The 26,821-nt window shown below is 42.4% G+C and overlaps 1 protein-coding gene across 4 annotated transcripts in view; it reads left to right on the forward strand.

The window, feature by feature from the left end:
- Positions 1 to 26,821, forward strand: part of BMPR1B (bone morphogenetic protein receptor type 1B) — a 260,490-nt gene that overhangs the window by 176,967 nt on the left and 56,702 nt on the right. The window contains exon 1 of one of the 4 annotated variants that reach the window (XM_054824513.1): positions 2,549 to 2,597. The exons of the other annotated variants lie outside the window; for them this stretch is intronic. The gene's annotated coding sequence lies outside the window, so the exon portion shown is untranslated. Of the gene's footprint in view, positions 1 to 2,548; positions 2,598 to 26,821 lie in introns of those variants that run through there. 4 annotated transcript variants of the gene reach the window in all.

The raw sequence follows: 26,821 nt of genomic DNA on the forward strand, positions 1-26,821 counted from the left end.
GGCAGTAACTTTTAAGAGGTGCTCTACCTCAACTGAGTTTTGTGTGCCTACTTGGAGATCTCTGGTTTCCTTCAGTGAGCCATACTAGCTAGCCATGGCCATCCCAGTGCACGCTGACTTAGATTGCCCAGTCACGGCGCAGCCTTCCAGTTGTATTTGAGGTTCTTCCCATGGTGAGTTTTGATCTTGCTACTGCACTCTGTTAGTTACATCTGTGGACAGACACAAATGTAAATTAAAGACTGATTTTAAACACTCATGTTTGCTTTAGTCTGCACAAGAAACAGTTTTTTGATGCATTCATTCTGCTGGCATCCTAAAAGCATCCCAGTTAGATTCCCCATTCTTTTGATGGCAGTCTTTCAGATTCAGACATTTGCAGCTCTGAATTCATCCGATCCTTTACGGTCGCACAACTCAGGCTTGTGGTGTCTGTCCCAAGAATCCAAATTAATGATAGTCTTGCACCTCGCAGTCAAAAAGGTCATAGGAGTGCCATCCTATGTTTGATGTAGGAAGAACGGTCTGCTCTGTAGCATTTGATGAACGATGTGTGATATGTGGCAGATTGGGAGTTTTTGTTTTAGTAATAGAAACATTTAAAATGGTGTCAGCAGATGATAAATCATTGCTCTAAGGGTTTTTTTTGTGCTTATATGGGAGCTCGGGAAGGAAACATCAAGCATGCTTTTTGAAGACAGCAGATAGGTTAAATAGGAATTTTAGAACTAAGATAATTTTTCCCATGAAAACTGATGTGTGGACCAAGTCTGTAATTAGGACTCAGAAAATAAATAGTTTAGATGCTGCCATGTTACTTTGTTGCTATATATTCCAATGAAAACACGAGAGATACTGAAAAATTATATTCACGTAAGTGATGCATTCCAATCGTGTGCATAGAAATGTATGTTTGTGTTGCAGTTGCATTGTAAAATGGTGTAGTAATCAAGCAGGTAACAGAATTTTAAATGAAAGGATGAGGAAAGAAAAATAAATTCCACACATTACTGGGAAGACAAGAGTAATGCTCATCACATTTATGATAGCTGGTCAAGGTCTGGTTTATGAACGCTTTGGCCAGATTACTCTTGGTTATGTTAAATTGAATTTTATTCTGTTATTACTAATCATTGTATGACAGCTGCTAGGCCGCCACTTCAAAGATTTCCATTTTGCTAAACATCATCAAAGATGCGGACCTTCCCCAGAAAGCTTCTGAGGGAATCACTTTTTTGGAGCAAAAACACCATTTGAAGCGTGGCAGTGGAATTTAGCTACTGAAATGTCAGGATTCTGTTAGGTACAGCAGTCCAGTATCGGTGCCAAACTGAACAAACATCATCAAAAATGAGCTAATGAATCACAAACCCTACTTTTCTCATTCTTATAGATAAGAATAATGGTGCTTTCATTCATAATGGCTATATATTGATATGGAGTTTATTTGAAAATACATAGTTTGCCCCTGCTTTTGTTGGTTTTTTTTGCTCAGTGGTAGTTGGGAGTCTTTTTTTATTGCAGTGCGACAGTCTGTAATATTCCTGTTATATTGCTTTATTCAGTGTTTTAGGGATCTCACTCGTGTTTTGCTCAAGAACGTAGACCACATACTTCTGCAGTTTGATGCCGTAACAATTGTTCAAAACGCTTGTTCCTGTCCTAAGGGGCAGATGTGCAGGTGGGTTCTCTTGCGGGTTTGCATCCACTGGCGGCTACCTGAGCACCCTTTTTCTGGGCAAGTGATCAGAATTGGGGTATCGGTTGAAAATAATATTCTGCTGAGCAAGTATCAAGAAATTATTAACACAGAATTCTAATAACCCTAGGCGTAGATGAGGTGGTTCTGTTTTAGCGCACCCAGCAGAGAGGTGACCCGACTGCTGTGCGCAGTGTCACCATCACGGTGAAGACAAATCCGTATGCACGCCTGATGCACTAACAGCCTTACGGGGCAATCACGCGCCGCACATATGTTGAAGCGGCTCATTCAGTACTTGAAGAATGACACCAGCTTAGAAAGCGTTTGTAACAGTTGTCCAGTGAGAAACAGTTCATGCCGCAGGGAGGGTGCCTTATCTTACAGAACGCCGTGCAGAGGCGTCGCTCTCTGTTTCTCGGCTTTCCCGGCTGCTATCCGCTCTTGCTTGCGAGCGCTTTCTGCCTGCGGAAGGGTCGCGGCTCCCGAGCGCGCTGGTGTGGTCTCTTTACAGGCAAAGGGAACGTTTGATGTGCGAAAGCCTGAAGCAGTTTGACGGGACGGGGCAGGGGGAGCCGAGGGGTGCCTCGCCCGGCGGCGGCTCCCCCGGAGCGGGAGAGCGGCCCCACGCTGCCGCCCTCGTCCCGGCCGCCCTTTTGTTGCCGAGCCCCGGGGCTGGCAGCCCGGCGGGTCGCCGCTCGCCTGGCTCCCTCCCCCCGGGCGCGCCGCCAGCCCTGCCCCGCCGCCTGACGGAGCCGGCCGGGGGCAGGAGCCGCCGGGGAAGGGGGCGCGGCGAGGAGGCGGCCGGGGCCGGCGGCCGCTGCCATGGGCCGGCGGGAGGAGCGGCGCTGGCCGCGGAGCCTCTCCCTGCTGGCGCTGCTCTGGCTGCACGCCCGAGGTGAGCGGGGAGGGCAGCCGCGGCCGGGCGGGGGGGAGCGGGCTTGGGGAAGGTGTCCGCGGGGGGCGGGGGGGGGAAGGTTTTTGGCTCAGAACTGTCATTTTGGTCCTGTCCTGTCGGGCTGCTCGGAGTGACGGTGCGGGTGGTGCCCCTGAGGCGCACGGCTTGCAGAAGCAGCAGGCAGCGTGATGCGGGCGGGCAGCTCCCGGTGCTGTTCGCTTTTTGATAGCGCAGCTTGAGACTTACCTGCACCGCTGGAAAGAAACACCTTTAAAGCAACTGCGTTATATTAAATCTGCCTCTAGAAATCTTGAGCGTTTTAGGCTTCTGCGTTTTGTGACTTTTGTCTGTTTACCCCTTTTCACAGCGAGAGGGTTTTTAACTAGGAACTCTAAACTAAGAAACATTGTGCGGGTTTCAGAGGAAGACTGGACTTGTTCATGCTTCAGTTTTAACAGGAAAGCATCATGCTAATTATAAGTGAAAATGCCGTATTTACCCAGCAAGAAGCAAAAATTTGACATAGCTAATAAGAAAAGGGGGCACTAATTAGCACTAAACAGAGATTGTAATGAGGCAGAATTTTGATTGACAGCAGAATCATAGTAGCATTATTCATTACACAGACTGAAAATAAGGAACGTGTATGAATGAGTCTGAAACATACTTACAACAATTGCACAGGTTCAGGATGCAGTAAACGAGATGGCGTGTTTTCTGGAGTTTATAAAGGTGCTTACAGTAGTGTGCTTCACTCACGTACTGATGTTCTTTGGAAGGACTGTAAAATTACTGTTGTTGAAAAGACATTGTTCTTTTAAGCTTAGTGCCTTTTAAAAAGCAGTAAATAATTTAATGAAACAGTCTTTTTTGCTTATATATTTTTATCATGAAGCAGTTAGCTAGCGAGCTGAGTATCCTGAAAAGTATGCACAGCAAAGAAGGTTTTTTTTTCTCCCAGTAAAGTAGTCAGTTCTGTTGACTAAACAGATAAACTTTCTGGACCTCACCTACAGTGCTTCAGCATCGACCGTGAGTTTTTCTGATGTTTGAGATGATTTTAGTCTGGCTTCCTAATAAGACATGATAAAGCTAAGGAGCAGAAGAAACAGCAGCACCACTCGTGTAGTCCATTTGGCCTGAAAGGTTTCGTGTGGTGGGAAGTGGACGCGGTGTCCACGGGAGCAGCTGGGCTTGGGGAGAGCGTGGTAGCTACAGAGCGGGATTAGAGCAGCAGCTGGACTGTGGGTGTCCGTACCAAGTGTAACGGTGTACGCGGTTCAGATTCAAGCTTGCGATCCTCGGTTGATCACTTTCTCCTTGAATCACAAGAACTACTGGACTGATGTTTTACATCTAATGTTCGACCTTGTTTTCAGACTCAACTGCAGAAGCTGTTTATGAGGCATAGGAGTGAGCACGCAGCACAATTTTGTGTGGGATAAGCAGATCTTACAGTCTTTAGGTGCTATTGAAAACCTAGTTTAAAACCATTCGCTGGTGCCATTCTTCGGAAGTGATACTTGTGTGAAGGGCATGCTCTGCACAAATTGGAGTCACAACTGATGGACTGGCCGTGGATATTTTTTGCAGGGACCCTCGATATTCTGCCAGCACCCTCTGCTGCCAAAGCAGGGAGCGCAGCTGGGGCTGTGCACAGAGATCTGCATCTACTCCCCCAAAACCAGGAGTCATAAATGTTTCTAAGTCGTATTAGTCTCTCTGTTCCCTTTTAGTGTTTTAATGGGTAAATGCTTTGACACTTGTTTTGCTGTGATCCCTTGAAAAACAAGGGGGTTCTTAGATTATCCTCAGAGTTATCGATGCCAAAATAACATGCTCTTAAAGACACTGAGAATCTTGGTGCAATGACCGTCAAGGAAATCACATGTATTCTGAATTAGGAGCTTCTGCAAGGGCAGATCTGTAGAAGAAATTTAGTAGGTTGCTGAAAGATGTGCACAGAAAACTTCTCTTGTCCTGAAGAGACCCAGATTTTTCCTTCTCTGCCGAATTCCAGGCACAAAGATGAGCATGCAAAAGTTATGCCAAAAGAGAAGATCCTCAGATACTGTGTTTTATCAACAGTGTAACTACCAGTGTCAGTAGGAGATTCTCAGTAGCATTATTGGAAGCTCAGCTGCTCGTGAGTTCACAGTTTGCATTTGAAATACGTGCCCAACTTCCCATCGGTTGGGAGTCAAATCTTTTCTTGTTTTTTGAGCACTCGTACAAGCTTCTTAGGAAGTGTAACTAGCGTCCTGTCCAGCACAGGATTTTTTTCCCTTCTGAGGACTGGATATTTCTTGTTTGCCAGCACCGCTCAGAGGGTGAGAGGCTTGTGCTGAGGAGTCTTTGCCAGGGAGCGCCCATGCGGGTTCCTACAGGTACTCTTATCGGCTCTGTGTCCTCCTCTGAAATTCTGAACGTGAGATGGAATCGGCCCAAAATCTTTCAGCAATTAAAGAAAGAGAAAGCGATAGCAATTGAAGCTGAGTGCTTTAGGCTAATTTTAGGAGCTAAATCCTTGAAAAAAAATCTTGTAAAGGTATGCGCTGTGTAATGATACTATTTATGTATTTATTTCTTTTTAAGTTACGTGACTGTAACACTTTGCTTCCTCCTACTCTTTGGGTTATGGGTCAGAGTCCCATTACTTGAGGCAGTTTCAAGTTGTTATAAAAAGAGAGCTTAAAATCAAATTAAGAGATCTTCTAAGTAATTCAGTCTGTGCCTCAGGCCAAGAGCAAGATTTCTGAAGATGTATTTGTTCCAGTTTAAATTTGCGTAGTAGATGATTCTATTCTTTCCCTTCAAAGCTTTTGTTTCCTTGCAGGATGATCACAGTAGGGACATGGATTATTAGCCTGTGGAGTCTGCCTTTTGCCTGTACATATGCCTGGGGAGATCCTGATGGTTCCACATGGTTACTAATACCAAATGTAGTTATATCATTAGTGTAACGGCAAATTCGCACTGGATATAGGGCAGGAAGGCAACACCAAGAGTTTAGTCAGTCCCTCTGACATGCGTGTGATGTTTGTTACCAGTATTTGACTTTCCTTCAGTGATGAGGAGACCACAGGTTTCCAGGCAATCAGTCCCAGTGCCCCTCCCTATTTTCACCTCTAGAAGAATTAGTCTTAACTATATTCTTGTCTTTTTTGCTCCAGCTCAGTTCTATTTGTCTGGTCTTGAGTGTCTCCAATTACTCTTGCTGACCTGCTGCACATTTTTCAGTCTCTCCGTATATTCCTCAAAATGCAGAACTCAGGTCTGAGCATTTCTTTACGTGTGCAACTGCTCATGTGTGTGCATTATGTTATACCAGCTGAATAGCAGCCCAGCTTCTCCCGAGCATTTCCAGCATCTGAAGAACGTTTTTGAACATTAGCCCTGTCCTTCGGTTCAGGTACAATCTTGCTTGTCGTACGTCCGCAAGGCCTATACTTTGTCCTAGAGGGAATTTAAGTACTTTTGACATGGTTTGTTCTTGACAAACCTATGTTAGCCATTGCTCATCTCTATCTGTTGGTTGGGGTATTTTTGGCTGAATTTAATCTTCTCCTCTCTAAACTTGAGATCAAAATATAAGGAAGAAAGGCAGAGCAGTTCAGTCAGACTAAACTGCAGATCTTGTGTTCAGGCTTTTGGACTGAGCACTATTTTCTGTTTCTAACTTGCAGAGGGTAGCTTTCTAGGCTGGAATTCAGACTTACGGACATTTTTTCTGAAGGAAATGTTCAAAAGCAAAGGTAATCATAATTTGAAAACTGAAGCATAAATAATGCAGGCCAAAAGCTAGTTTAACTGCACATTTAGAAAAAATGCTTAACTGAGCTCAGTGATGCAAACGAGAGGGTTGTACTGTAAAGGAAGCAGGTGACAAAAGCTCTTCTTGCCAAAACACTACTTCTTTTTCAGAAAACTCTCTTCTGTCCCATAATCTCAGCAAAGTTCAGCTCAAAAAAAGAAAGAAATGTTGCATAAGATGCTGAGTTTGGGGCAAAACTGTAGTTTTGGCCCAAATGCCTTGCATCTGGCACTCCATAGATGTATCAGTCCTATACATGGAATGAAGTGTAGGCCTTAACTTACTGTAAAAAATGGAGCTTTACCAAAAAATGGAGCTTTTCCTGCCCATCTTACCCATGTGGGATATGGATTTGGTGGATTTCTCCATCTTCCCATGCTACCATTGGTGGCATCCCAAGAGGAGCCACAAATGAGCGTGGCGCAGGCTTGTCCTAAACCAGCCTGTGGAAATCACAGAGAAGTCTTTCTGAATGAAAGAGTGTAGCATTCATGAAAAATATGGGGGAGAAAGTATGAGAAACTGGGCAGGAGCCAGTTGTACCTTCAAGGAGGAGTGTGATGTTTATGCCTGTAGTGCTCTCTGTTGGTATACGTCAGCCTCATGCTGTGGAGCAACGTATCGGCCTTTACAATTAACAGATCCAAAGCCTCGCAGGGACTTTGAGTAGAGGCAATTGTTAATTATCGTTGCAATCTGGTGAATATATAAACCTGATGTAACGAAATTCTTTGGTATAATTACTTGTCATACAGTTCACTGCTCAAGGGATTTAGCAGGCAGTGCTGTACTTTGGTTTAATCCAAAAAAAATTCATGTTCACCTGCTGGTCTAGTTGTTGTCTGGCCAGGTGCCAGGCCTCCACCTCCCGCCTCTGATATTTGGTGCTCCTCGGTGTGTTTTAACACTTAAAGCTAAAAATTGTGGGAATTGGGAGATAGGACCTGACATTGTTTGGCTTGCTGAAAGCTGAAGGATGATTCGGGAAACACGAGGATAGGTAACCTTTGGGCTGCGTTACTTCAGAGGTAGCTGCGCGGTGTAGCTGTACAGCATGCATTTAAAGTAATAGTTTTGTAAGTGTAAACTGATCCTGGTTACCATATGGCAAAATCCACTGAAAGTATGAACCCAGCTGTTAAACGCATAACCATGACTGTGTGTTCAAGAGTTTTATACTGCAGCTATTATGTGGCATCCCCAGCTATTAATCTCTCACTGTTAATCAGCAATAAAAGCAGCTTGTGGTGAGCATCGCAGATGCTGGAAATCTGATCTCTTCAGCATCATACCTGGAGGGAAGATAGCAATACTAGGATCTTTCATTCCTTTATTCCCTCCCTCCTCCTTTTTGTAGGAGATATGGTTCAACCCAGGACACATGAAGCGTACTTTGCACCCGCTTGTTCTGAACTGGAGTTTATCACCCACCGAGTGTCAGGTCCTCAGCTGTCTGGACTCGACGAAGATAGTGGGTTTGAAGGCCTGACGCGTTTTGCAGTTTGGCAAACGCTTCCCTCGTGTAATTTTTGAATGCCTTTTGTTCCAGATTCATCACTAGAAAGCAGAATATTTAACTGGACTGAAACTAGATGTGCCATGTAGTTAGCCAAACTAACCATGAAGCATTTACTCAGCAGGTTACTTCAAACACCTATATGATTTTAAACTTAAATGGTCCTTTTGAGACTGATCGGACCACTCTTCCTTGAGTACTTTGTAGAAGTGGAGGCTTAACTTCTTTAAAAAAATAACAGGACTAGTGTCAGTTTGGTTAACCAGACCAAGGCTAGTCGTGTCTGTTTACTAACTTCTATTTGCAGCTCTGCTATTTTTTAGTCTTTTACGCCGCAAAGTGACTACAGGGAGATAGTTTCTAATGGCACTGATTTTTACGACGTCTATTTGTCTGTGGAGTTACTGTGATGTTGCAACGGTACTGATCATCTATCAGCAAATTTTTGGACTGTTGCTTCAGACACAGCGTGTTCATGTAAATACAACTCAAAACGTGCACTAAGAAAGCATACTGTTCTTCCTCTGCTGAAATGTGGCTTTGCATTAGCTTAGCAGCATAAAAGGGACTCGAGTCTTAGCGCATAAACATTCTGTGAAAAGGAAATGGAATATTTGTTGCTCCTCTTTTGAAAGAGAGTTTGGGAAATGTCACTTGCTGGGCTGCTTCAAGTAAACCCCTGGTCTCCTTTGGGATGGCTCTGTTCTCCTGGCTCATCCCTGGTCTCCTTTGGGACGGCTCTGCTGTCCTGGCTCATCCCTGGTCTCCTTTGGGATGGCTCTGCTCTCCTGGCTCATCCCTGGTCTCCTTTGGGACGGCTCTGCTCTCCTGGCTCATCCCTGGTCTCCTTTGGGACGGCTCTGCTGTCCTGGCTCATCCAGCAGCCTCGTGACGTGCTCGGGAGCCGTTCGAGGAGCACAAGGGCGATGGGAAGGGTTAGATTGGTCTCTGTTCCTGCTTTGCTGAAGTCAAGGGCGTCTCAATTTCTGTTTCAAAAGTATTCGGTGAGCCACACAGAGAGCTGCAGCCCCTTTGTTATTAATCCACAGAATAAATATTAATCTGGTGTCTTAGTTTTGCTTTGCTAACACCACCACCACTGTGTGAATTAAGCCATAGCTCTGTATTTGTATCAGCCAGGATTTTGAAGTAATTGAGTGCTAAATGATCATAAAAATTAACTCCCTAAAAAATTCTTCTGGGTTTCTCAATCCCCCAAAAGAGAGAGAAGAGCACCTTGAAAGAGAGTGCCACCCTTTCTAAGACGGTTGCCTGCAGAGGGATGAAAGGTAGAAAAGGAAAACCTGATCATGTTCTGTTAGTAGCGCTTACCGTAGTGATAACAGATCTGCTGAGACAGGCAAGACTTGGATGGTGGAGAGAGATGCATGCTAGCTGTGTCTGGGGATTTTATGCAAGACATTTATCGTTGGAAAAAACGGAGGTATTTAGTGCTTCCATGGCTTCATTTAATTGTAAATATTATCTTAATTAATTTATACTTTCTGGTGCTCTTTTACCACATTGACTCTTCCTTTCATTGCTCTTTTGAGGAAGCCAATGCAACTATGATGTTTTGATGAACAAATAGTCTGAAGATGTCTCTCTATATTAATTTGCTTAAATATCCAATAGCATTCCCTTAAATGTGGAACAGGGCAGGTTTTGTTGATTCCAGCAGTATTCGGTGTCCAGGGTGTGGTATCCTTACACAGAGTTTGTGATTTGAGCTTCTTCCTAGCCTTCGAAATACTAAACTTTTGGTGGATGAGGAATAAAACATAACATTTCATTTGAGCGTGTTGTTTATAGATGTTTGATACACTGGTGTCAGAGACAGTATTTTTTGCATTCGCTGTTTCTGGAATGAGTGGTTTGAATAAAAGCTAAGCAGTCTGCAGGAAACATAAGCATCTCAGGAGCTCCATGAATACCACCGCTATAACCTAACCTAACCCGGTTGGGTGAAAAATGTGGTTTCCTGTCTTCGTTTGAAAAAGTGTTTTTCAGGCTTACTGACATGCATCCTGCAAATTTAATTTTCATAAATATTTCATCTCTTTCTTATGCTCAATTTAATCTATCAAAGCCACACGGTGCAGGAGACATCTGGGATTGTGCTTAAGCAGCTGGGTTTCATTTGCAGGAGATTTCTAGCAAATTTCTCTTTCTTGCCAACCACAGAATGTCTTGGTGACTGTGCAGTAGCACTGGGAAATTCAGCATCAGTGACAGAGCTTCAGAAACAAATGGGCTTAGTTTCTTCCTTTACCTGGGTTAGGTACCGTCTAAGGCTTTTGATGGGCAGCTCTGTTTTGTCTGGTCAGCCTAAGCAATAAGAGAATTTTTTTTTTTTTTTTCCTTAACCATGAGTGAACCTTTACAGCAGCCAGCTAGATTTTTCTTTAGTAGAAAAAAGCACAAAAATCCTATTCTGAAGTGTAATGATTAACAATCTAATTCTACATTGACATATGTGGTGATTAAGCAACATATGTATTAAATAAATTAAATTAATTATTAATTAGATACACTGTGTAAGAAATTAAGATAAAAGCATATCCCACACTTCTCAGAACAGAACATACAGTGACAGAGTAAGTCAGGTTTAGCTCCTTTCGACAACTCAGTTTTATTAAAAATAACAGGCAAGCACAGGCATCACCAAGTGTTTTTCCTCAGTGTTGGCTTTAACTGAGCTTGTCTTGCTTCCTTCTGCCCACATAGACGGTGCTCACTGTGTAACGTTCGAAGCTCTCACCGTGTGTAAGATGTCTCAGCGTAAGTTATGCAGCGTCTTTCTGTGGGGTAGAAGTATCTGACATCGGGTTGAGGAAGAGGCGCCCTCCTGAGATAATGCTGTTCTGGTGGGAGGATTCGCTGGGTCCCTCCGTCATGCGGTGACCTGGTGGTCTCCTTGGTCTTGCGCTGATTTTACTCTTTCAGTGCAATTTAGCAGTTGGAAGCTGAATCAAACTATGTTATTCTTCTTAAATCTGAACGCATGTTGATTAGATCAATATAATGTTATACTAACCTTTTTTCTATTGTGACTGAGTAACAGATGAAAACTCAGTATTTTATTGAAGTTGTTAAATATATCCTATTTGAATAAGGGCCACCGAGTAGATTTTATTGAATGAATGATAGCTGCCTGTGGGAAGTCACCAGCTGAAAATACAGCTACAGATGAAGAAATAACATCGCCGCCTTCTCAATCTGTCATTACGGATAAGAATTTTGTGAATAAATTTAGGCTTTGGGAGCATTCTTTCACATCAGTTTTCAAAGAGCTCGAACGTCTCACGAACTCCATTATTTGTTGAAGGTAGTTTTCTCTGTGTTCTCTTAGCAGTTCAGTTGTTAGTAGCTGCCTGAAGATGTATTTTATTTATGAAACCACACAACTATCATTGTGGATGGTTATTAACAGTACGGTGTGGTGATGTTTGGTTTTTTTTTTTTAAAAAAGCTTGTTTTAAGCAGACACAAACTAACTTTTCTCTGGGTCAGAGGGAGATGCTGTGCTTTATATGACCTGAGTTGAAATACCTACTGTCATTGTACTTCAGTGTGTTTTTTTACAATAAATATGATATTGTAACTTTTTCATAAATCACTCAGAAATTATTCTTTGAGGGGAAAAGAAGCCTTAGAGTCTTTCTAGCTCTGTGGACATGCACTTGAGTCATGTACATGTTTTGTTTAATAGCAAAGTAGTACCACCAAAGAAGACGAAACTAAATCCCATAAACAAATAAAATGGAATGCCGCTAAGTTATGGAAGCACGTAAAATGCCTGGGCAGTCATTTATGTAAAAATCTAACCTTTGTAACCAAGTTTCCTTCAGCCCGGGGAAAGGACTGCCGAACTCATTTCCCTTGAAATGTGTTTGTGTGCTAAGCTATCATCCCACCACCAAAAATGTGGTAAAACCAGCTTAATGTTATATCCTTCCTTTTGTAACAAATAGTTTATTTTAGGTAACAGAGAGAAACAAAGGCCTAGCTGATGTAAACCAAAGGGAAAATATATTCGGTCTCTAAACCGCATTGTTTTTAGTAGGTGAAGAAGCTCCTAGCTTTCTGCAAGTTCTGCGAGTGATGTGTTTGTAGAGTCCTCTGTGTGTTTAGACAGCAAGGAGGGAATGTAATCTGTGGTTTTACAACCGTGAGCACCAGCATCCGCTAAGAACAAATGCTTCCACCTGTATGTTGTCATGTCCTGGCGCTAAGATGACGTTGGTGCTTCTGGGAAGCACCTTCATGCTTTCGGTGGGCAGTCATTATGGGTGGGTGTTACATCAGAGGGGGGCTGCAGCCCTGCCATGGATGTGATGGCAAGCGGTCGGCAAAGAGAGAGAATGAGAATTGATGAAAAAATTCCCATAAATGGTGTACTGCTCTCGCTTCTCTCCAAACGATACGTTTCTGCTAGTGGGCAAACACCTTCCATACTCAGACTTGCAGGGCTAGAGGAAAGCTTTGGTCCTGTGGTTAGGTTTAATGCTTATATCTGACAGCAAAAGGATTTTTCGAGCTAACGAAAGGTGTTGTTGTAAATCTTTATTATATTGTTGTACAGATCTAAAAGATGTATAGAAGTTTTGTGCTTCTGAAACTGTTGGCTAAAATGACAGCATTAATGATTTTTATATTTTCAGTGTTTATTGGCATACTATTTCTTCTAGTGTGTGGACAATATTAGGGGAGAAATAAGTCATAAGCAGTGTGAAAAAGAGCCATCAAACCCACTATTTCAACCATTTGGTACACAAAAAACCCCCCCCGTCTTTTTCTTTTTTCCATCTCTCCAAATTTCTGTTGTCTGTTTAATGTTGTGTTGGTAGTAACAGATAAGAGAACTTTATCAAAGAAAATAATACAGCCCAGTTTTCTGAATATGCAGTTTTGTGATCAGTCCACTAGTGACCTTTTAAAGATGTAAAACTGGAGTGGGAGTTAAAAATCTTAAGTTCATTTTGCAAATCTGTAGTATAATCCCACCTCGATGCACATCTGAGTTGTGGATCCAGATCCACGTAAGTTCTGTGGTTGAACCAAGTTCGGCTGATTTCAGTGGGAACTACGCACAAAGATACCTTTGTGAATTTGGTCTGCTCTCTTGTTTCACCTTCTCTCCTGCAAAATGGAAATAATAATGCAGTCTGACTCCATAGAGCTGTTGACGAGAAACATTAATTGGGAGCAGCTGTCTCCACTGGTGACAAAGGCCATAGAAATATTTGTAGATACATATATAAACAGCAACAGACTGTTGCTATTCCATATGCTGACCCAAATGGCTTTCAAAATCTGAGTGGTCCTATGGCAGCCCACTTAGGCTGCGAGCTAGTTCCATGTTACGTGCCCATCATTTTTCTCAGGTCGGCTTAATCTAAAATAATACTGAACAAATTTCCCTTGAGAATGGCAAAGAGAGTTTTGTCATTCGTTCATTTGCCTGTCTCACAGACAGGATCTTCACTCGTGGAGTGAAGGCAACCGTGTGTTGGCCTCGTCGCAAGAACCGTAGGAGGGGTGCGATGGAGGAAAGGTGTGTGTCCCAACCTCAGTACTCCAAACTGAATCTGTTAATCTGGTCTCCTGCCTGATCTGGACCAAAGAATTTAACCAAGCACTTAATGGACCTAAGCTAATAAATTTTAAGGAGAGTAATATAACATTTAGAAAGACAATTTATACATCTAAAATGATGGCAAGTCTGTAAACACTGCCTGGTAAGTTTTATATTCAGAGCGAGTCACGCTACACAAGCACAGAATCAGATGAAAATCCCCTCAGTAGTGTTGCATTCAAAACGTCTGCATTTATGTTGCACATGCAACCTTTGTTTGACCTCTGTGCATATGCATTACTATGCAGTCTTTAATTGCATGATAACAGATTAGCTTTTCCATTGGAGCCCTGCTTTCTTCAGCCCAAAGGATGGGCAGCACTTGCTTAATGAGTCCCTATTCACTATTTTGTTTTAGTTGCATTGTTCAATGTGTGACCATCGCTTTATTTACTGCGTGCTATTCAAACCCTGCTGAGGGCATAATTATTCATTTCCTCACGGGGTTTTTTTTTTTCCCTGAGACACCCATCATTATAGTATCTGAATGTTCATTAACTTGAGTTTAGTTTCACAGATTCCCCCCCAGTTAGACAAAGAGGTATCTGTCCCCCCACTTTGCAGTTGGAGCATGGAGGCAGAGGACAGTTCAGGTTAGGAGATGACACCCAGCCCATGGTTTCGCTGTTGGGTTAAACCGGTGTAACTCAGCACACGAGCAGCAGCGTACTCCTGCGCTGTCGATCCCCCTCTCCGCTTGTCCCTCGTACTCAGGCAGCTGCATGGTGGAGCAGATCACTGATTTAACTGCAAAATAACTCCGCCAAAACAGAAGGAAACCCAGTTTTGTGGTTGGGCTATCTCTTTCAATGGACGTGCATTCTGGTGTTGGCTAAATCCACTTGTGAAATCACTCTCCTGTTCTACCACATCCTTGGTTTGAGGTGTTTGGGGCTCAGTCCTTTGGCACTTCCTTCCTTACTCAAAGGAAAGCCCAGGCTTCCTGAAGTCAGTGGTACCTGTGAGTGCTCAGTGTGCTTCCCAATTAGACCCTAGGTTTTCAGGCTGAGCACGTAGAAAAGTGGATCAAAGACCTGGGATATTGCTTAGATATTTCTGCTGGTTTCACACCCAGGTAGTGCTGGGAGAAATAGGTCATGGTCAAAGCATTTAGCTGTGTTATTCAGAGATCATTCCTTTTTTTTTTATATATATATTTTTTTCTACTGGAGGTAATTTACCTTATCTACTTTTTAAATTTCTGGCAAAAATTGAAAAAGGATTTTACAGGCAACAATAAGTATCCTTTATTAAACATACCTACAAAAATAACACTAATTCGAGCATCTCCTAAGTGAGTGGGTGGATGGGTAAGTTGGTGGGTTTTTTTAAGTGTGCTTTTCATATACTATGGTTTTATTTGTGATTGTTTTTCATTTGCTTTTCTCAAGTCTAAACAAAGTCCTGTCACGTAGCACACAGACCCATCGTGCCAAAGCATGATGCAGCATGATGACCATGCATACGCACCGCACAAAACTTTTCCCTTGAGTGAACAGAGTAAGTGGCACAAATAATAGGTTACAAATCTCTGTGTGTCTAGCATTTGGGAGGGACAGGAAATTTTTCCAGGGCCTTGCAGAAAGATTTTGCCACAAAGGAGAGATGAGATTGAGCAAACCAAAGTGCCATGTTAAGGTATAGAGAAACATCCAGCGACTCTTGCTCCCACTCAACTCGGCTGTCCCCAGCCCATTCTCCTTGAGCAACTTCATGCAGTTCCCACTGCCCTGGCTTCCCAGCTCACTTCTGCTCCTTGTCAGGCACATCGGTTTTACCTCCAATGCTCTTTCTCAGCTTTTCAGCCCAGTTTGGTCCATTTTCCCCACCTATTTTGACTTCTTACCAGATCCGCCTGTGTTTCCAAGTACTGGAATGAACAACAGCGCATCATCTGCTGTGTTGTTGCAAAACCTGCTCTAACTTGGGGCAGGCAGGAACCAGGGCTGGTGGGAAAGTCGTGCTGGGTTGGCACGTTCCCTTTGCAGGTGAAGTTGTCAGGAGTCCCCAGGGTCTGAATTAGTACAGCCTGAGGGGTTTACTGGATTATTGCTTGGTCAAGCTAGGTCAGATTTTCAAAGGAACAGCAACAAACGCACGCCTAGTACAAAATCTTCCACTCGTGGATGAAGATTTTGTCTAAGAAAAAGTTAATAGAACTATTTCGTGAAGCGTAATGCTCCAAATTATATTTACTACAAGCTTGTAATATTGAAATATATTTGGAAGTCTCTAGGTCTGTGTGCTGCCAGTAAGAATACAGGTCTTTAAGGGGAAAAAAATCAATCTATGAACACTTTGAACAATCTTTTCCTTGGACTCATGCTATCAGTTTTGTAGGAGTAATGGAAATCAAAGCTCATGGCAATGTGTGCATCTGAGATCAGAATTTCAGTTTAAATGAACAGTGAGTTTTCCTCTTTTTGGAAATATTTCAAATAATGCTCAGTATAGCACTGGAATGGCTTATGCCTTGTAGGCTTTGGAGCGTGATTCAGTGCTCGGGTTACATCCATCGCACCCTCCACGCCATTCGTTTTGACAGGAGAGAGGAACTCAGTATCTCACAGGATCAGGTTATTATTTGGATAGTTTTCGTATCCCTATTGTAGAATAAAAACCCCTGTTTCTGCTGTTGTTAACAGTCAGCTGTCGGGTGTTTCTACTCTGCTGTTAGGGGAGGGTGTTTGCTCTTCTCTACCGCTTTCATCCCTTGATTCTAAGAAAGGAATTTTTTACTTAAGCAAAACAGGGCCTTTTCCTGTCAGCAGCTGGGAGACCGAGGATTACGTTCTCTAAACAAAGCTCAGCGCCCTTGTCAGGTCTGTCTTTTCAGAAGGTCTCCAAAGCCATAATAATCAAAAGGCAGGTTTCAGGCGAAGCATTCCTCCGAAACACCTGTGTGTGCTTCCCAAAGGACGAAGCTGGATGCGGCGTCCTCGCAGTGCATCGTGCTCCAGCGGTGTGTCCGGGGCTGCCTCTTTGGAAGTTTCCCTGAAAGGCAGTGGACACAGACTGTAGAGAAATTCAAGACGTTTCTGCAATGTTGAGAGCACTTGATATCTGTTTCCTTAAACCCCCCGAGAAGAGATGTGAAGGAACTCTTTGAAGTAGCATTTTTTCCTCCCTTTTTCTAAACATTCTTTTGTCTGTTAGGGATCTAGGCTATACATAGAGCAGTATTGTTGTTAGGAAAGAAATTATATCGTCTGGCAGCTTCAGTCCAGCAGACTTGCCTGGTTTTACCACACTCTCCATCTCCTTTCCCATGCATGGCCCTTGTTGGTTTGACTATTTATTATCTTTCAGTCTACAGTGAAAATATTGCTTTCCACCTTTCCCTATAAATTAACAATTCAGCTGCGTGTGCGTACATGGCAATTCTGTGCTAAATGCAGAGTTCTCCAGCAGTGCGTAAAGGACGAGCTTTGGAAAGCAAAATTTTACTGCTCTGACCACCAAAATCCCAACTGGCAGAAGCTACCGTTTGCATACGTTGCGTGGGGGAAAACACCATAAATTGTATTGTTTGTTACAACTTCAGTTTGACTCATTTGAAAAGTCAAGGCAATTTATAAACTAAGTAACTTTGTATTTCAAAATATTGATTCGTCTTTTGGAAAAGGAAGATTGTATAGGCGAAACTGAACGTGTTCCGAGGGAAATTGCATTAAACAATTAAAGGTCTGGAGACAAACGTGATATGGATTATTTTACTTGAAAAAAGATGTTTTCTTGCCTTCATTAAAAATAATCTCAGAAGAGATTAGGAAACACGGATAAAGTCACAGAGCAGTTTTTAGCATTGCTTTGTTCCTCCCGAAATTAAGCTATCGTGACCAAAGAAACATACTGCAGAGTCAGGTTCAGTGTGTAATAAAAATATGTTTTCATTTAGCCTAGGGCTTGCTGCAAATTCGGAGTCTCCAGAGTTAAAAAAGAGCAAAATACTGTAGTCTCATTATTTCCAAAGCTTCAGTGTCTTTTCAAAACAATTTTCCTCTGAGTTCCTCAGCATTTCTTCAGCTGCTGCTTTCCTTTTTTTTTCTTTTTCTTTTTTTTTTTTGTTCTATTTGGTGATAACAGTCTGGATTTCAGACTGTCACCAAGACTGATACTATAACTGATCCAACCTCTATTCATATTCTGATGTGAACACAATAATGGAAACAATATGGAACAATATTGTTGGAATCTTGGAATTCAAGTAATGGAATTATCTTGATTATCTTGATAAGAGCTCTGTGGACAATGGAACTTTTGACTTGGTGGGCAGCTAACGGTAATACAGAGAGTGACCATAATACATGTTTTATGAGCATTACCTTGAAACATTTTGGTTTTAGATTATTTTCTCTTTTGTTCATTAGGCTAAGTTATAATTTCAATGTTATGAAATAAAAAAGTGAAAGTATGTTAGAACAGTTTTGATGTTTTAAAAATTAGGAAGTTTGGATTCAATTTTTGAATGAGTTGAATTGCATTTTGGGGTAAATTTGTAAAGAGTGACAGAAAGTAAGCCTAGAAGGAATTTGAGTTGCCTAGGCTGTCCCTCCACCTGAAGGCACCGCGTATAACTGTACCTAAGCCATTTCTGACAACTATGTTTCTGATTGGTTTTTGAACCTTTGGGAAGAGAGGTTTGTTCTTGTACATGTATAGGCAATTTATTCCCATTCTTAGTCAGGCTTTCGAAGAAAACCTGATTTTCTGAATGTTTGAGATCTCAGTGTTAAAATTTCAGCCTTTATTTCCCACCCTGTGCAAGTGCATGCGGAGCAAGAGTACATCCCATCTCTCTTTGCAGAGACCTTTTACTTATTTCCGGGCTGTCACTGTGTGGCCCTTGTCTCTAGACTAAACAAACCTTGTCATTTTAATCTTACCTCATAATTCATTGTTTTCACGTTTGTGAGGGTGCTTGTTGCGCCTTTCTGTACTTTTTTTTCCACCAGTTCTTGTCCTCTGGGAGTGATGCTGCCCAAAGCACGACGCTGCTCCTGACGAGGCTTCCCAGCCCTGAGCAGGAGGCTTGTTTCTCCTCTCTTATGCAGAACAGTCTATGGATACCTCCTGGTACAGTAACTGCTTTCTCATAAATTATTAGACTGATGACTCGCATTAAGTCAGTGACCCGCTGTCTGATGCTGCAGATTATTGACTAACCAGTTGTTCTCCATCTCGTATTTGTGTGGCAAATTATGACTGTTCATTGTTTGGACTTGTCCTTACTGAATTTATGCTGTGTCAGAAATGTCTCATATGGATTTGTCATCAATGCACATTCTTCCTGTTGTTAATAATTGTTGCTAATTTTACAGATGAAGTAGTTTGGGGTCAGGCTGAAGTTACAGAATGTAATAATTTCTGGGGCAACACTTGAAAATACGTCAAACCTGTGAAAGTAAAAATTACCATTGCTAACATCATGTTGTGGAAACCAAGTGATAGCAATAGTTACTTTATATCGTGTATGATTATTGTAAGTCATGCACTCATACGGTTTAAGAACAAGTAGCCTGGAGATAGGAAAGGATGCGGTGCCCGTGCACAGCTCCTCTCAAACACGTGTGAAGGAGGATGACCAAAGCAGACAAGAACAACGTAGGAAGAAGCAATGGATGTTCAGAAAAACAGAAACTTGCAGTGAGAGGAGAGGTTCTGATGTTGTAGCTGAGTGTCCTAGGCCGTTAAAAAGTCTCTGGTGGTACGGTCCTACTCAAGGACAAAGCCATTGAAAATTACTCGTATTCCTCTTATTTTCCACTCCCAAGGTGATGCAGCTCTCCAGAATTTCTCACTGAACAGAACAGTGTTTTCTGTTTTCCTTTTTTGCTTGGTTTTGGTTTTTGAAAAGAGGTAAAATAATCTGCAGCTGCTTTAGCAGTCTTGTCACAGGTCATATATGACTGAAAACATGAGCCTTCAGTCCTGCAATGTACTGCTAGGGATGGCCGTTTGAGCGCATCTTTGATATTAAATGGTTATGCTGGGTGTTATATTGGACTGAATGTATGTATACGCACAGAGTAAAAAACCGTGTGTGAGGTAGTGCAGAGCTGACCCAAGATGTTGTTAGCACTATAGGCACAACGGACTGGTGGGAGTGGGGACGGGGGACCGGAGAGAAACTGGGAGCTTGTGCTACTAGGGGATGGGAAGAGTTCGTACAGGGGGCTGGGACCACTGCTGCTCTTGCTCTGGACGGGCTCTCTGCCCCTGTTCCTGTGTGAGGGGCTCCAGCAAGCCTGGCTTGTGGTGGCTTGCACATAGGCCAGGTGGGCAATGGGGCTGATGCCACGCTGCTTCCCCCGTCGATGCTTCTGTCCTGAAGAAGTTCCCAGCAGACCTTTATTGCTGAAACAGCAGTCCTCTTGGGCAGGTGTGCGAGTGAGGTTTTTTTCTAAAAGGCAGGGTGTGCTTCGCTGGGGAGGGAAGAGAATTGCTTGGGAAGGAGACTTGGTGGTTCATCCAAACCTTAACTTTCATTTGTACTGCTCAAAACATGGAACAAGTATGAACTGCTGCAGCAATGCCTCCCCAGCCTCGTGGGCCGTGTGAAGGTGATGCCTTATTTGCCGTCTTATTCGTAGCTAACTCAAATGCCAGAGGTGGCAGCTTAAGCTGTAAAACCTGCGAAGGACATCTTTGCATCAGGACATGTCCATCCTAAATATTTGATAAGATTGGTTTTCATTTATCTGGAAAATATTCAGTGTTCAGCTGCGGGGAGAGAACGCTGCATTAGCAACTGCCTCCGCAGTAGATGCGTGCCGGCAGGGGCTGCTGCCGAGCCCCCGCAGCAAGGGTGGCTGCTCCCTGCCGTGCAGTCCTGGAGTCGGGTGCTGCTGCCACATCCCCGTTGCACTCAGGGAGGTACTCCCCTGCCGGCACGGAGGGAGGCTGCTATCTCACAGGCCGTGGGGGGAGATGGGTGCCGCGGCTGCTTCCTGTCATCTGCAATTTCACGTGTCAGTATTTGCGCTAACCTTTTCAAATAATACCAAGAATATGTGATTGACGTCTGAAACGACGCATTTGTTCCTAGCAGCAAAGACTAGACCCAGAGTAACTTATTGTAAAGCTCTGTTTCTACCAGACAGCGATCCATATTGGAGCTTATTAAAGTCATGTGTTCAATTTTTTCATAATTGCCCCCATTCAAATCATGGCAGGCAGCCAATAAAGCACTAAGTGGAAGTTTCTGTCGGTCCACCTGTCTTTCTGTAGCTAACAAAGTGTGCCGTTTTTTGTCTCATAGACGTTACACAATTCATTGTCAGAGGAACTTGTTATATATAGACTTAAAATAAATTAGTTCAAGACAAGGCCAAAGCCATTCAACTGTACTTCTTTGTATAGCAAGTCATGTATTTATTATACAGAGTGACACATTAATACTTTGTTTGGGTGGAGAGCTTATTCTTAAACAAGAACAGGCAATTCTGGTTGTTGGCCATGTTCGTCTGTTAAATGTCCTGATTAAAAAGGACGACATCCTGAGCAGCACGGGTTTCAGCAAGGGCACCCACCAATCTGGACTATGGTCTCTGCTACTTTGGTTCATCAATTAGTTGGAAGCTCTTCCCCGGAAGGGTTGCTGTGTTTTCGGGCCCTTGTCCTCTGCCAAAGCCCAATTTTACAGCTGTGGTTACCTTTTGCTACGCTTCAAACCATAGGACGACATCAGCGATTACCTCATGGTAGCCTACTTGGAGAAGTGGGAAATTAATTTTACAGAATTCTAGGAAATAAAAGGGATTTTTTGAAGTTTACCACTCCTGATCTCTGTGAATAAAAGGTACGCAGTTTATCAAACCTGTAATTAATTCACAGTTGGAAATGCCTCCAGGATCAGAAGCTTGACTAGGAGAAGCAATGCTGGGACAGCAAAGAAAAAAAAAATCTCCTGCTTTCTATCAGAGCTATTCATCTTGAAAATTTTCTTTTCCTGTGAGGAGATTGGCAAAGACAGCTGTTGCTTCATCCTGGAAAATGGCCCAAAAAAAGGTCTGCAAAAAAAGGTCTTGCAGTGATTTTATTATAAGCAGTAAGTTTAGCAGCAGGGTTTTGGATTTTCCTTTTACTTCTGCTTTAAAATTCAGGTGTGCTGGGGCATAGTCTATATTTCTGTAGAAGGAAGTGAGCAAGCCAGCGACTTCACTTGCTGGCCTTTGGCAGTGAAATGCTTCTGGATGAGCTAAGATAATTCTTCAGGTGAGTGATCTCGCAGTAAGACTGACACCTTAATTTTGGTGATACCCAAACTGTCAGCATGTGATTTCCTTGTCCAGCCGGTGAGCAGCAAAATATCGTGTCTGGTCAGTCCTGAAGAGGAATAAAACCTGGTCTCCCTTGGTTCAGCTTTGGGCTGCCCTTACTGCTGTTATAGAGAACCTCTCACTTTTATACACTGACTTCTCTCCTGGAAGGTTTTTTCTGATTAATTTTCCCAGTTCACCTTCCACAGAAAGACTCTGTTAAGAGAAGCTTCTCCCTACAGGGTCTTGGCCCTCGTTTAGACCTTTATATTAAAAGTCCAGCAGATTTTTTTTTTTTTTTTTGATTACTCAGTTCGTATCCAAGGATGCAATTCACCTGCCTTTATGTATCGCTACCTTTTTGTTGGTGGTGAGCAACTTAGGAAAGGGGGGGAGAGGAAAGGAAGGGTGCTGAAGAGGTTGCCAGTGGTTAAATTGTTGCTAAGAGTGAGCATGTGGCTTGTGTCAGGTGACTGGGCATATGACTTGTCCTTTGGCTAATAGGTTTTTTGGTTCTAGATGTTTTTACAGGCTGGATTAACTTCTGTGACCTGTTTTTTTCCGGGGTGAACATAAATGTGGTTCAGACAATGTTAGACCTAATCAGGATTAGCTCCTTCGTTGATTTTGCTTGGAAGGATGACTGAGGTGGCTATTGACCGTTCAGTAGAGGGGACAAAACACGGTGGGGTAAATTGACACACAGTTCAATCCAGCCACTCTTCTGAGCGCGGCAGAAACTTGTCTTTTACTCCAATCTGCAGTATTCACCTTCATGTAGCACGCAGAAGAAAATGAGATGTAATGTCTCATCTCTGCCCATGCAAAGACATTCGTGCTCCCTTGGAAGATTTGGGTCTCAATATATGCACATTAATTGCTTTGGAAAGTTGGAGGAAACCTGCTACTACCTTGATGATCTGTTTAAAGAATTTGAAGACTCTTCTAAACACACTTGTTAAACACTAAGATCTCTGCAGTCTGTTCAGGCTCTGGAGAGTGGTCTCACCACAGCAGTGTAAGGGGGCCTTAGCAGTGTATCTAATTTTAACTGAACAAGGATTATTTGTCTAGGGTTTTTCACGCAGCTGTACTATTGGGTTCTTTCACCACAATAATGCTCGCTAAGATCACTGTGTTGTTTTATCCCTTCTGAAGGAAATGCCAGGGCTTTGAGTTTCATTTTCAGCACCTCCCATAATATATCTCACTCTTTCTATACACTGAACGTGTCTGTTCGCAAATGTATCCATCAGCATCCAGTCAGCGTACGAGTATTGGCACTGGGCTTTTGACTTGAAGGCTGCATTTCTGTCAGCACGTAGGAGACTGAGACAAGAACTGGAGTCTCGTTTTAAAAGATTTAGTAGAGACATGCACGACAATTAAAAGCTCAACTGGTTAGGCTCAGAAGTTTCTCACCCCAAATTATCATTTGTTTAAACTTTTTTAAAATCATAACATAAAAGATCGTATTTATTGTACAAAATCCCAGCGAAGCGCAACATTCTGTCTTCATACACGAGTAATCCCCAGTATGTTGTGAGAAACAAAAGGCAGGGTTTTGACTGAGTGGATTTCAGCTCTCCATAGTCCATCTCTTCCTTCTGTTAATGAATAAAGGTGAACTTCTGGGTGACAGAAAGGTGGTAAGGAAGAAAGAATTCAAATAGCTGTTTTGCCTCTGATCTGTAGAGCATGCAAGTAAATCCCACTGCCAAACACTTGAAACTAACCCCCAAAAGAAAAATCGGAGCCATTCTTTCCTGCTCCTTCACTGCTTGTTTTTTCACAGCCTGGGCAGCTGGCAACAAGAAGTTGAAGTGCAGACAGAATTATTTTTCAAAAGCAGAAACACTTCCAGGGTAAGCAAGTTTCATTTATAATGCTATTATAATGAGCATTATACTTACAACTCCCTGTGTTCAGGTTATAACTTTCATCTAAAGTTACATAAACGAGGGTTAATGTCCAAGCCGGTGAATGAAGAGGTGTTCTTTGTAGGTGGTTTTTGGCAACGTTTAACTCTCATTCTGCTAAGATTTACTTCAGTCTTCTCATGTTATTCTGTGGGGAACAACGTTCATACAGTTTTATCCTAGCAGGACATAGTAATGCAAAATACAGGTCTCTTCAGAGAATAAAGACTCTTGCATAATTTGCTCATTTTCAGGAGCAAGCGTTTATGAAAAATGATATATTAAACTGTTCAAAGTAAATCTATAAATTCCTTTAGGTTTCGAAGCACTAGTCACTGCAATCAGTGGCAATTATTTAAGATTTGCCTCATAGGCTTTACATGTACTCTCTCTAAATATTTTTTCTGTATTAACAGCAAAATATCCCACAGAAAGTAGCATAAGACTGACATTTTGAACAGTAAATGTTGAAAAATAGAAACAAATGCTGGACATCTAATACATTTTAGTCTTGAAAAGGTACTTAATACTCTGAAAATGTTAATGAAAAATTTATTTCTATTGGCTTAAATAATGACCCACATTGCATAGAGAGCCACGCAGAGTTTGCAAGGCATCTTTGCACCTTTTCCTTCAATACTAACCTCAAGCAGCCCCAGGCTAATAGAAGTGAAGCTGCGGCGGAAACCAAAATGAGCCACCCTGAGAAGCGGGCGCGCTGCGTGCAGTGGTGTGCCCTGCAACGGCCAGCAGTGGGACAGGAGACAATGATGTTCTCAGCTCGCCCGATTTTTTTCAGCCCGCCTGCATTTTATGTGAGTTATTTCTCTCTCTCCTTCTTTCCATCTCTCAGTAATAAATGGAAAGAAGCAAAGTCAGCCTTCACGCAGCAGGATGTTTTGAAAAGATTTGAGTGATTGACCATAGGGTTTGCCAACAAAGGAGAGCTACAAGAGAATACTTCCCTCCCTCTCAAAATGCCACTTTTCCTTGATTCCATGGGAAATATTTGGGGAGTCCTCTGTGATACTTTGTGTCCAGCAGGGCTGGCCCAAGCTGTGGTGAAATCCTTGTTTCACCCTTCGGATTTAACCATTGATGTGGAGCTGTGGTCTCTTTAAGTATTAAAAAAAAAAAAAAAAAAAAAGTGTGGTTTGCATTAAGCCGTATTAAAACCAAGGATTACTTCTAAATGAATCATTGGCATATTTCTGAGACCAAACCTTTGAGGTGAATTTGTGAAATAAGGTTATTTCCCAATGGTACGTGGCCTACTGTTACAAAGTCTTGAATACTGAGAGGGTGGTGCAATGATGACTTGTTCTAACTAGGACCCGTTATGTCACTTTATTTTTGCATCCGAATGAGGCTTTTTTAGATTTTTATCGTAACTAGATGTTTAAGTGACTGTCTCATTATTATGGCGTCAAGTGTCTACAGTGACTCCTGTGAATTTTCTGTTAATTCTCCAGCATTTCTGCTTTTGAAAAAAAGAAGCCACTTTTATTTAGCTTTACCTTGTATTTCTTTTCAGTCTAATACGTGACTGTAACATCCTGTTAAAATTCATAGATACAATAGGAAATTCTTAATTAACTTTTTCATCATTGTCCTTAGCTTGTCTCCTAGAACACTGGAAGATACGGTTGATAGAGCTGATTGAAAAAGTCAAGACAATTAAAAAGTGTAAGACAGTACAGATTGACAGAAAAATGTTTGGGTTTATGCCCAAAGTATTACCAATTTTGAGTTACACTTGACTAATAGTTTCAACTAAATAAAAGTAGCATTTTTGAAAATTTGTACAACTCGTTCTCAGTAAAATGTAAATATTTTTCTTTCAGAATAACATTTTCGTGTAAACATTGACCTAGCTCTAAGCAACAAAACCAAAGATAGAATGATTTCAAGAAGCAGTAAATAATCTAGAAAAGAAACAAAATCTTTTGGGCTGAACAATATGTGTTCAAAGTGACATTTGCAGGTTGGTTAGGACATTATCAGAGGAAGCTTCCATAGCTTATTTAAGCTTATTGGCAATTTTTATTTTTTGTTTAGTCACCAAATTTGAAAATTCCTTATGTGTTTATCCTCAAACTTGGGAACCCCTGTTTTACTTACCAAAAAAAAAAAAAAAAAAAGACAACAGACAGAAAGACAGACCAACCAGGGAGAAGTATGATGGAGGTAGAGTTGAAAGGTATGTATAACACGCAGCATTCATGTGAAACCAGACCATGGAGATTTTAACGGACTGCTTTGCAAAGTGCCTTAATATTTCTGTACAGGCTTCTCCATCTCTGTGGCTTTTCCTCTTAGTCATATGGCAGCATCATTGGTGAATACCCGAGTTCTTCAGGGAAAATGCACTTGCTATACTGCTTTTCAAAGCTATTTTCGAGTTAAACAAAGCATCTCCCGTGCCAGAAATGCAGATAATGCACTAAGTGGCTTTCCTCAAACAGAAACTCCCAGGCGTCTCCTTCGACGAGCGCCTCGTGGGAGCGGGGAACGCTTGCCTTATAAACAAACACGGCCCGGGGAGGCCAGCCTGCTCGCTTGCAAAAATAACATACACGGAGGCAGGGTAAATAGTTTACATCTCCTTCAGCCTCTGGGTTGTGTCACGGAGCTGCTAGTTGAAATGAGCAAATCTGCCATGGACCGAAACACGTGGCCCTGGAACAGGAGGATGGAGAGGTTGTGCTTTAGACAGCTTCTCACTGTGAAAGAAGATTTCTACCAATGTCCTGTGGACCACATCTGGTCAAAGAGCATCACTGCATCTGGTTTTGGCAACAGACATCAAAGCAGTACATGGGGTTTGAGCATTTCAGATACTATGTCTTAGTTTTCTTTGCAAAGCACAAGCGGAAAAGGAGTCATTTGCTTCTAATTCATACGTTTATGAACCACAAAGTGCAAAAAGTGAAGAGCACATCGAAACCGTGGGAGTACAATATATGTCACCTCTCCTTTACTGCCTAAATGTTAGCTGTCTGCCCAAAGCCCCTAGCGAAGGGAGAGTGAAAGATGCTTTAGAAATATTTAGACATTTTGGAAAGACGGGTCCAGA

This window comes from Grus americana, chromosome 4 (genome assembly GCF_028858705.1).
Source record: "Grus americana isolate bGruAme1 chromosome 4, bGruAme1.mat, whole genome shotgun sequence".
In the NCBI taxonomy this organism is placed as follows: Eukaryota; Metazoa; Chordata; class Aves; order Gruiformes; family Gruidae; genus Grus; species Grus americana.